Source organism: Mustelus asterias, chromosome 11 (assembly GCF_964213995.1).
Source record: "Mustelus asterias chromosome 11, sMusAst1.hap1.1, whole genome shotgun sequence".
NCBI lineage: Eukaryota > Metazoa > Chordata > Chondrichthyes > Carcharhiniformes > Triakidae > Mustelus > Mustelus asterias.
The window spans coordinates 28,353,261-28,365,824 of record NC_135811.1 but is presented as its reverse complement, the minus strand read 5'-3'; positions in this window follow the sequence as shown (position 1 = coordinate 28,365,824).

The following is a 12,564-nucleotide window of genomic DNA, read 5'->3' as shown; positions in this document are numbered from 1 at the left end:
GCACGGTCACATTTGCAATCTAGTCTTACCTTGCTGTACATGTATAAATATATTTATATTCTGTTGGCAATAAAGCCTTTATTGTTAAAGCTGCATTGAGTCGCCCTTGATCCATTAGAGTTGTACTTTACAGCAACTGTAGAAAGTGTCAAATACTTGTATAATTATTGTAACCGCCAGGAGAAATCAACCAGCAACTAATCTGTAAATTGTTGATGAACCTATTAAGTAGCATTAGTGAGGGTGTTTCCTGTTGTCAGATACATATTCAGTTGTCTAAGGCTAAGGAGAGTGTTATTGGAGTATTGAGGTTGAAAGTAGCACTGCTGGTCTTAAATCAGCTTGCTCTGCATACTTTCAGACAGATGATCACTGTATGTGTCAATCGTGATTCATCTCAAAATGTGTATGTGAACTGCAGATGCCATTTTCAAACTCTAAGGACACTCGTAACAAAAAAATGGGCACTAAAGGTCCCAATTTCTCACTCAGTAACTGCTCGTTGGCATGTCTTGTGGCCCAAGTAGCAAAATGTGCACAAAACCTCGCGTAAACAAAGAGACATTATGATGGGAGTCCAGTGTTTTACTATTAAAGCTCTTAATTAAACAATTGATTGGTTTTCAAATTGCTGCCTGGACATTAAACGGCTCATTTTCCAGTTTGGAAAAACTGCTTTCCAGTATGAGAATCTGCTCATCAGCAAGCAACTCAAGAAAATACTTTAGTAAGTTCTTCTGGCGATTGTAGAAGTGGTTAGCTAAACTTTGGCCATTACTAATAAGATTAGGCTGTATTTGTAATTCTATCATGCTATCAGCACGACAACAGAATGGGACTCTGGGGATAATCTGCCAATTAACATTCCTGGTGGGAAGCCTCATCCAATGGAATTGTAAACTGGAATTTTGGGCGTGATTTATGACCATTAAGTAAGATATTTGGAAAATCAGGGAACAGAATGTCCAAAGTGTGATTCCATCAAACAAGGCTCATGGTCAAAAGTGCAAAGTCAGTCAATTCCCTCTTAAGTTATACAATTGGAAAGCGAGGGTGCTGACTGGCTTGAGAACTGTGTTGAGTTGCCTCCACAGAAAAATCAGAATGAATCGTTAGCAACACCAGCAAATGGACTGATTGACGGAGTATCGTGCAGGAAAATCGTGGAGTCATCCCTGCTACAGCTTGATAGCAGTTCTGTCAAGGCTGCCGCTCACATGGAAAAGGGTGTGTGTGTGTGTGTGTGTGCTGATAAATGAACAGCCCAAAAAGAATTTTGAGGACAATATCCATAGTTCCAACTCAATGGAAAACAGATTGCACCAAGAGATGCTTTTTTACTGCCTTCCACCCTCTTCTAAAGCAGTCATCAGTAAAGCCAGGTTTTATAACTGGAACAATATTTTTGAATGCATTATAAGCTTCATATTCATTTGCTCTCTAAATGCCAGCTCCAACGCTTTGACACAAAGAGCAAGCATGGAGGCCAGTTTCCGATGCGCGTTCCAATCCTGTTGTAAAGGGGCCATCTACACTGAATCATCGGTATAATACGAAACAGGTGCTGACAGCATTATGCCATTGCCAGAACAGAGTGCATGCTGAATAGCAGATACCTGAGAATTAGGCACAAGGGTATCACTTTATGGACAGGTTTAGTTATGTCAACAAACGATACAAATACAATCATAGTTGGGGCTTGAATTTGAAAGGCGGAAGAGAATGACAGACAAAAGATAAGGATTTGTCTCAAAAGGTTGATGGATTGTGTTAGAAAACAATACAAGTTGAACAGAATAGAGGCACGTATCATATTCCATTCGCTCCGATGGCACTCTCACCATATAAGGGGATTGCTCAATAAGTTTGCCAATGTTTCAACCCCATGATGTATATTTTCTGCATGACATTGCTGCAGTTTGCTGATCAATTTTGAATGGGATCAAAGGTTTCTTGTTCTTCCTGGGCACATTCGATTATGTCAGTCCAGGCTTGATTGATATTCACAATAGGACGTTACACTCCTTTGTGATTAGCTTTTCCAGCGATTCTGCAAGGAAACAGCTCGCTATAGACCTCCACATAAAAAAGGATTGCCTTGCGCAGGAGAAACTTATTCATTGTACAGTGTAAATTATTTGGGAACATTCCAAGGAGCCAGTCTGCTTGTGATCATTTGCAGGAACTAAAAGACTGGAAATAGATCAAATTTTACGTTGCCGCAACTCCTTTCGAAACAACTCAGCGAAAAAAATAACATTGCAACAGGCATTTCTAGTGAATTTCTGGAATGAAAGAGACCTTAGATTGATTTTCTGGATGGTTTAACTCCCCTCAAGTATCTCAATTTATTGCCAGCAGGCCCTTGCTGCCCTAAGTGACAGGAAAACTGTGTGCGGCAAATTGCACACAAAGGAAAAGCGACCTGAATCTATGAAATAATACTGCAACCTTTCCAGCTCTCCACATGGTGAAGGCTTATACTCAATTAAATGAATGGACCTCAGGATATACTGGAACCACTTCTTAAAATTATTTAAATAATTAAAATTACCATGAATATTATATATACCGCCAACGCTCAGTAGCAGCAGTGTGTACTATCTACAAGTTACATCGCAGCAATTCACCAAAGATCCTGAGACAGCACCTTTCAAACACATGACCACTTCCATCTAGAAGGACAAGGGCAGCAGATACCTGGGAACACCACCACCTGCAAGTTTCCCTCCAAGCCACTCACCATCCTGACTTGGAAATATATCGCCGTTCCTTCACAGTCGCTGGGTCAAAATCCTGGAATTCCTTCCCTAATGACATTGTGGGTCAACCCACAGCAGGTGGACTGCAGCGATTCAAGAAGGCAGCTCACCACCACCTTCTCAAGGGCAACTAGGGATGGGCAATAAATGCTGGCCAGCCAGCGATGCCCATGTCCCACGAATGAATTAAAAAAAATAGAACTTGTCCCTTGTAGGAAATAAATATTTTGCCATTTGTTTACTGCTTACTGTTGTACTGTATTATAGTTTTACTCATCAAATTTTTCAGAACATGTTTTTGTGTCAGCCATGAGCAAGATCAGTTTTAAATCTAAAATGTGAATATGATTAAAAAGTATGAGAGAGAAAGATATTTTAAAACTTTAAAGAGTGGGAGGTCAAATATATTTTTAATTGGTTAACTGTGTGTATGGCAAGATTGAAACTGTGCCACTCTGTTCAAGGATCTTCAGTTCGAGTGAGAGAAAAACCTAACCCACAGCTCACTTAAGCAACAGTCCGACATAGTCATAATCAAACTCTCAGAATCATATCTTTTAGCTAACATCTCGGTCTCCTCCATCACCATCACTGGGTACATCCTGTAGGACGGCTGCCTCATAGAGCCAGGGATCTGGGTTCAATTCCCAGCTTGGGTCACTGTCTGTGCGGAGTTTGCATGTTCTCCCTGTGTCTGCGTGGGTTTCCTCTGGGTGCTCCGGTTTCCTCCCACAGTCTGAAAGACATGCTGGTTAGGTGCATTGGCCATGCTAAATTCTCCCTTAGTGTACCCGAACAGGTGCTGGGGATTTTCACAGTAACCTCATTGCAGTGTAAATGTAAGTCTGCTAATAAATAAAATTTAAACTGCTGCACCACGCGTGGGATAAACCCACCAAGCATGGAGGAAGAGTGATTTTCCAGCTGGTAAGAGTGGCCCTGAAGGTCCTAAATATATATTCCAAGCCTCACAAAGTCTCACGGTGTCAGGTCAAATAAACTATCTGCTGACCATCACCTAATATCATCCCTCAACTAATACTTCATGTAGAATTGTTTAGAGAAAGCATTGTAGGTTGCAGTCTTAATGTGACGTAAGTAGGTACCAACAAGTACCGTCACTGATTCCTGAAGGATATGCTGCCAAACAAGATCTACATCAGACAGTAAAGGAGCCAACATTAGGGTATAATTTACTCGGCCTGGATCTAACTAAACTACCTGGTGGTGACCTGTCTTGCCATGATTGCACTGGTAGGAATAACCACCACAAAGTCCTAATATAGGCAAGGTCTCATCACCTTGGCATCAGGTTTAATGAGAAAAATTCCACTTCAGACTTCATCACAGTCTTCAAACTAGACATGTTAACCAGTGGCCTCAAAGGATAACCCAGGGACTAGCCTGTCTGTAATAGAGGAGCCCTTTAAATAGCATTGCTAAAGGCTGCTTCCTGCCTGTCTATGCTGCAAGTTGTTGAAAGTGTTGGATAAATATTTGATAGATCGAGGAATAGAGGACGGTGGGGAAATGGCACAGATAAGGAGTTGAAGCTGGCACAGATCAACCATGACCGTATTTAATGGAGGGGCAGGTTTGAAGGGCCTAGTGGCCGAATCCTGCTTCTATTTCTTCTGTGTTCTTGTGCTTGGGCAGATCAATATCACAAAGGGCATTTATGTATTTTAATCATTATTTAACATATTTTCAACATGTCCCCTGGGTCTTTACAGAGTAGCCTGATCCAATATGGCAGGCCACCCGGAATGAGAGTATATGTGCCTCGTGACACATTGGACGCTAATATCCCAGGTTTTGGACTTGGGGAATGGGTCTTTCCCAATGAATTTCTCGGCCTACGTTTCCACACAAAGGCAAGAGAAAATTGAATGTATTCTAGTCAATCACTTAAGAAATATAAGCGGCCAAACCGCTTTTGTATTTATCTAAAGATTCATTCATTATCTACCCAGATGCTTTGGTGTGCCTCATTATACTTTTCACTTCAGATGGAATTTATCACATAATTTATCAATGCTTCAGACCACAGCTTGGAAGGAAAGAAGAAACAAAACTGTTAATGAAAGACATTCAACGTTGTTCACAGAAATTGTTACTGCTTGCTTGCTACTCACCAGCCATCCTGCAGAAACTTCCTGACTAATTGGATTGAACATTGATGAATGGACTGTGACTATGGTTGGATAGGATGATACACATCTCATTTGTGGTAATAATTAATGCATCACATACCAGCTGAACACCTTTTTATTCAATGCAGATGGACAGATATAACTGACATAGACTGGGCTATGGTGAAAGTGAAACAGTAAACAAGGCTGGTGCAATTATCATTTGCTACCTCTGTTGATTAGAGAAATTGATGCCAATGACAACTTGCCTGCTCAAGGAAACACCGAAAGACATGTTTTGAAGTTTTATTTATTGGATACTGTGGGAGATGGAGCCTGAAGGATAGCAGTGGGACAGTAATGCAGCACTGTACAGGCCTCTACTAGCATTAGGTAGGATGTAATTGGATTGAATGCAGCTCGTTTTGGAACTGGATGGCACAGTAGGTTAAGAACATTAATTTCTGTAATTAATTTCTGGTACAAGCACAATGGGCTGAATGGCCTTCTTCTGTGTTGTCTTCTTATACTCTTTGGAACTTTAAAGGCCATGGGATGATTTGATTGACGTTTTCATGATATTAATGGAACGAATGGGGCGGCACGGTAGCACAGTGGCTAGCAGTGCTGCCTCACAGCTGCAGGCACCTGGGTTCAATTCCCGGCTTGGGTCACTGTCTGTGTGGAGTTTGCACATTCTCCCCGCGTCTGCGTGGATTTCCTCCGGGTGCTCCGGTTTCCTCCTACACTCCAAAGATGTGCGGGTTAGGTTGATTGGCCATGCTAAATTGTCCCTTAGTGTCCCAGGATGTGTAGGTTAGAGGGATTAATGGGGTAAATGTGTAGGGTTGTGGGGATAGACCTGGGGTGGGATTGTTGTCGGTGCAGACTCATTGGGCCGAATGGCCTCCTTCTGGCTGTAGGGTTTCTATGAAATGGGGTAGTTAGAGAAACTCTTTCTGCCAGTTATAGAGGTTAAGGAGTGAGGAAAATTAAAATATGAAATTGGGATGAAATAAAATAAGGAAAATGCAATAAAGGAGGACTGATGCGTACAACTGTCTGAAGGGGTGTTTTGATACATGAATTAACATTCCCGCAGGGAAAAACCAAGAGTTTACCTATATGACTAGGAGAAAAACAATGGTGTACAGAAGAGGTGATTTCAAAGTGGGGCGCTAAGGGAATTGGCATTTATATGCTAAAAGATGGGTCCACGGGGTGGGTAACATCAAAGAGAAAGAATGATATATCCATCGCAAAATAACTGAAGAAAGGGATACAGCAGAGGCAGTTACCATCATAGCCGTACTCAACTGTAGAAAGCAAGCTCTCCCAAAAGCAAATTATTGCTAAAAGGCATCTGTTTAAAATCCAAAACTCAAACAGAAAAGGCTACACCTTCGCTGAAACTGAAGACAGTTTTCCCAATAGTGGACAAATAACCTGGGAGTGGTAACTATCTGCTGGATTTAGCTCAGAGTTATATAATGTTGGATGTTGTTTGGGGAAAGAGGTGTTTCTCAGAGTTCAGGAAACACAGGTAGTTGGGAACAAAGGGTAACTGTGTAATGCTGTGCGTGTACAGCCATCAGTGTGGTTAAAGAACAAAGAACAAAGAATAATACAGCACAGGAACAGGCCCTTCGGCCCTCCAAGCCTGCGCCGCTCATGTGCCCAACTAGACCATTCGTTTGTATCCCTCTATTCACAGTCTGTTCATGTGGCTATCTAGATAAGTCTTAAACGATCCCAGCGTGTCTGCCTCAATCACCTTGCTTGGCAGTGCATTCCAGGCCCCCACCACCCTCTGTGTAAAATACGTCCCCCTGACATCTGTATTGAACCTTGCCCCCTCACCTTGAACCTGTGACCCCTTGTGTTCGTCACCTCCAACCTGGGAAAAAGCTTCCCAGTGTTCACCCTATCTATGCCCTTCGTAATTTTATACACCTCTATTAGGTCGCCCCTCATCCCCCGTCTTTCCAGGGAGAACAACCCCAGTTTACCCAATCTCTCCTCATAGCTGAGATCCTCCATACCAGGCAACATCCTGGTAAACCTTTTCTGTACTCTCTCCAAAGCCTCCACATCCTTCTGGTAGTGTGGCGACCAGAACTGGATGCATTATTCCAAATGTGGCCTAACCAACGTTCTATACAGCCGCAACATCATATGCCAACTTTTCTATTCTATGCCCCGTCCAATAAAGGCAAGCATGCCATATGCCTTTTTGACCACCCTCTCCACCTGTGCTGCCACCTTTAAGGATCTGTGGACTTGTACACCCAGGTCCCTCTGTGTGTCTATACTCCTGATGGTTCTGCCATTTATTGTATAGCTCCCCCTTACATTAGATCTGCCGAAATGCATCACTTTGCATTTATCTGGATTAAATTCCATCTGCCATTTCTCCACCCAATCTTCCAGCCTATCTATATCCTGCTGTATTCTCTGACAATGTTCATCACTATCCCCAACTCCAGCAATCTTTGTCGTCCGCAAACTTACTGATCACACCAGCTACATCTTCCTCCAAATCATTTATATATATCACAAACAGCAGAGGTCCCAGTACAGAGACCTGCGGAACACCACTAGTCACAGACCTCCAACCGAAAAAAGACCCCTCCACTGTTACCCTCTGTCTTCTATGGCTAAGCCAGTTCTCCACCCATCTAGCTAGCTCACCTTTTATCCCGTGAGATTTAACCTTTTGCACCAGCCTGCCATGAGGGACCTTGTCAAACACTTTACTAAAATCCATATAGACGACATCCACGGCCCTTCCCTCGTCAATCGTTTTTGTCACCTCCTCAAAAAATTCAACCAAATTTGTGAGGCATGACCTCCCTCGTACAAAACCATGCTGTCTATCGCTAATGAGATTATTCCGTTCTAAATGCGCATGAATCCTATCTCGAAGAATTTTCTCCAACAATTTCCCTACCACGGACGTCAAGCTCACCGACCTATAATTACCCAGGTTATCCTTGCTACCCTTCTTAAATAACAGGACCACATTTGCTATCCTCCAATCCTCTGGGACCTCACCTGTGTCCAGTGAAGAGACAAAGATTTCTGTTAGAGGCCCAGCAATTTCATCTCTTGCTTCCCTGAGGAGTCTAGGATGGATGCCATCCGGCCCTGGGGATTTGTCTGTCTTAATGTTTCCTAAAAAACCTAACACTTCCTCCCTTGTAATTGAGATTTTTTCTAACGGGTCAACACATCTCTCCGAGACACTACCAGTCAACATGTCCCTCTCCTTTGTGAATACTGATGCAAAGTATTCGTTTAGGATCTCACTTACTTCCTTTGGTTCTAAGCATAATTCCCCTCCTTTGTCCCTGAGAGGTCCGATTCTTTCCCTAACAACCCTCTTGTTCCTAACGTATGTATAAAATGCCTTAGGATTCTCCTTAATCCTGTCTTCCAAGGACATTTCGTGACCCCTTTTTGGCCTTCTAACTCCCTGTTTGAGTGCTTTTCTACTTTCTCTGTATTCCTCCAGTGCTCCATCTGTTTTTAGCTGCCTGGACCTCATGTATGCCTCTTTTTTCTTTTTGATTAGACCCACAATTTCACTGGTTATCCACGGCTCTCGAATCCTACCTTTCCTATCCTTCCTCTTTACAGGCACATGCCTGTCCTGCAGTCCTATCAACTGCTCCTTAAAAGACTCCCACATGCCAAATGTGGATTTACCCTCAAACAGCCTCTCCCAATCAACAGCCACCAAATCCTGCCTAATCCGGCTGTAGTTAGCCTTCCCCCAATTCAGCACCTTACCCATAGGACAACACTCATCTTTTTCCATTACTATCCTAAAGTTTACAGAATTGTGGTCACTATTTGCCACATGTTCCCCCACTGAAACTTTGATGACCTGACCAGGCTCATTCCCCAGTACTAGGTCCAGTATAGCCCCCTCTCTAGTTGGACTGTCAACATATTGTTCCAAAGAACCTTCTTGTACGCATTTTATAAATTCTTCCCCGTCCAGGCCCCCAGCCCTAAGCGATTTCCAGTCTATGTGAGGGAAATTAAAGTCTCCCACTACAACAACCCTATTTTTTCTGCACCTGTCCAGAATCTCCTTACATATCCGTTCCTCAACTTCCTGTGGGCTGTTGGGAGGCCTGTAGTATACCCCCAGCATAGTGACTGTGCCCTTCCTGTTTCTGAGCTCCACCCACAATGATTCGTTACCTGACCCTTCCAAATTGTCCACCCTCTGTACCACTGTAATATGCTCCCTAACCAGCATTGCTACTCCCCCACCTCTCCTCGCTCCTCCTCTGTCTCGCCTAAACCTAATGACCTGGATGAGGAAGTGGAGGGATGGGTTGGTAAGTTTGCTGACGACACCAAGGTAGGTGGTGTTGTGGATAGTTTGGAGGGATGTCAGAAGTTGCAGCGAGACATAGATAGAATGCAAGACTGGGCGGAGAAGTGGCAGATGGACTTCAACCCGGATAAGTGTGTAGTGATCCATTTTGGCAGATCCAATGGGATGAAGCAGCAGTATAATATGAAGGGTACCATTCTTAGCAGTGTAGAGGATCAGAAGGACCTTGGGGTCCGGGTCCATAGGACTCTTAAATCGGCCTCGCAGGTGGAGGATGCGGTCAAGAAGGCGTACGGCGTACTAGCCTTCATTAATCGAGGGATTGAGTTTAGGAGTCGGGAGATAATGCTGCAGCTTTATAGGACCCTGGTTAGACCCCACTTGGAGTACTGCGCGCAGTTCTGGTCACCTCATTACAGGAAAGATGTTGAAGCCATTGAAAGGGTGCAGAGGAGATTTACAAGGATGTTGCCTGGATTGGGGGGCATGCCTTATGAGGATAGGTTGAGGGAGCTTGGTCTCTTCTCCCTGGAGAGACGAAGGATGAGAGGTGACCTGATAGAGGTTTACAAGATGTTGAGAGGTCTGGATAGGGTAGACTCTCAGAGGCTATTTCCAAGGGCTGAAATGGTTGCTACGAGAGGACACAGGTTTAAGGTGCTGGGGGGTAGGTACAGAGGAGATGTCAGGGGTAAGTTTTTCACTCAGAGGGTGGTGGGTGAGTGGAATCGGCTGACGTCGGTGGTGGTGGAGGCAAACTCGTTGGGGTCTTTTAAGAGACTTCTGGATGAGTACATGGGATTTAATGGGATTGAGGGCTATAGATAGGCCTAGAGGTAGGGATATGATCAACGCAACTTGTGGGCCGAAGGGCCTGTTTGTGCTGTGGCTTTCTATGCTCTATGTTCTATGTCCTATAAACCACATACCCCGGAATATTCAGCTGCCAGTCCTGTCCTTCTTTTAACCAAGTCTCCGTCACTGCAACCACATCCAAGTTCCGCACAAGCATTAAGGCTCTAAGCTCGTCTGTCTTGCCCGTGACGCTCCTTGCATTGAAGCAGATGCACTCCAGGCCTCCAGGCCCACTGAGGTCATCCTCCCCCAGAATGCTCTTCCTCTTAGATAGTCTTGTCTTGGCCCCAACCTCATCCCCAGCCTCTATGCTTATTGACCTATTGTTCTGATCCCCACCCCCCTGCCACATTAGTTTAAACCCACCCAAACCGCACTAGCAAAACTCCCAGCTAGGATATTCGTGCCCCTCCAGTTTAGGTGTAACCCGTCCTCCTTGTACAGGTGCCATCCTCTCTTGAAGACTTCCCAGTGATCCATGAATTTGAAACCCTCTCTCCTGCACCAGTCCTTTAGCCACGCATTCAGCTGTACAATCTCCCTATTCCTAGCCTCGCTAGCACGTGGCACGTGCACGTAGTCCAGAGATCGCTACCCTAGAGGCCCTGCTTTTCAGCCAATTACCCAACTCCCGAATTGCTCTCTCAGGACCTCCCTGTTCTTTCTGCCTACGTCATTTGCACCAATGTGGACAATGACGTCTGTCTGGTTACCCGCCCCTTTTAGGATGCTTCCTACCCGCTCAGAGACATCCAGGACCCCGGCACCAGGGAGGCAGACTACCATCCTGGAGTCTCGTTCGCGCCCACAGAACTGCCTGTCTGTGCCTCTAACTGTTGCATCCCCCACTACTATTGCTCTCATAGTCCCCCTCTTTCCCTTCTGGACCACAGAGCCCGATTCCGTGCCAGTGACCTGGTCACCGTGGCTTACCCCTGGAGGGTCATCACCACCCACAGTATCCAAAATGGTATACTTATTCTGGAGGGGAACAACCACAGGGGATCCCATCACTGACTGCTCTCTCCCCTGTCTGTCACCCATCCCTTACTGTTAAGGGGGACAACGACCGGGGTATTCTCTGGTACGTGACCTTTACCCTTCCTAACCGTGACCCATGTGTCTTCCTCCCGTGGCCCTAGTGTGACGACCTGCCTGTAACTTCTCTAGTAACCTCTCATTTTCCCTGACTAGAATAAGGTCATCGAGGCGCTTTTGTAATGTATTACAGTCCTTCTTGGAGTGTGTTATCATTTAAGTTAATAAATATTCTTTATTAACTGATCACAAAATGACTGGACCATTCATCCCTGCCTAAATATACACCCCAAAGAACTGGAGTAAAATCAAGAAATACTTCTACATACAAAGGGCACTCAAAAACCTTTATTCATTTATTCTTTCACAGGATGTGGGCGTCATTAGCTAGGTCAGCAATTATTGCCCCTTCTTAATTGCCCTTGAGAAGGTAGTGGTGAGCCACCTTCTGAAACCACTGCAGTCTATGTGTTGTAGCTACACCCACTGTGCTGTTAGGGAGGGAATGCCAGGATTTTGTTCCAGTGACGATATTGTTTTAATTTAGGAAGGTGTGTGGGTTGAGTGGAACTTGCAGGTGGGTGATGTTCCCATGCATCTGCTGCCCTTGTCCTTCTAGATTGTTGAGGTCATGGGTTTGGAAGGTACTCTCAAAAGAGATTGATGAGTTGCTGCAGTGCATCTGGTAGATGGTACACATGCCACCATTGTGCATTGGTGGTGGAGGGAGTGAATGTTGAAGGTGGTTGATGGAGTGCCAATCAAATGGACTACTTTGTCTTCGATGGTGTTAAGCTTCTTGAGTGTTGTTGGAGCTGCACTCATCCAGGCAACTGGAAAGTATTCTATCACGGTCCTGACTTGTGCCTTGTAGATGGTAGACAGGTTTGGGGAGCCAGAAGGTGAGTTACTCACTGCAGAATTCCTAGCATCTAATCTGTTCTTGTAGCCACAGTATTTATATGGTGGTCCAGTTTTGTTTCTGGTCAATGGTAAAACACCCAAGATATTTTTAGAGGGGGATTCAGCGAAGGCAGTGAAAGGAAGATGGTTACATTCTCTCTTGTAAGAGATGATCATTGCCTGGCACTTGTGTGGCACAAATGATATTTGCACTTAGAAGGCTAAGCTTGAATGTTGTCCAGATCTTGCTGCATATGGGCATGGACTGCTTCAGTATCTCAAGAGTTGCGCATTGTGCAATCATCAGCAAACATCCCCACTTCTGAGCATTTAATGGAAGAAGGTAATTGATGAAGAATCTGAAGATGGTTGGGTCTAGGATTCCACCCTGAGGAACTCCTGCAGTGATGTTCTGGAACTGAGATGATTGGCCTCCAACCACCACAACCATCTTCCTTTCTGTTCGGGATGATTCCAACCAGTGGAGTGTTTGACCCGGATTCTCATTAGCTCCAGTTTTGCT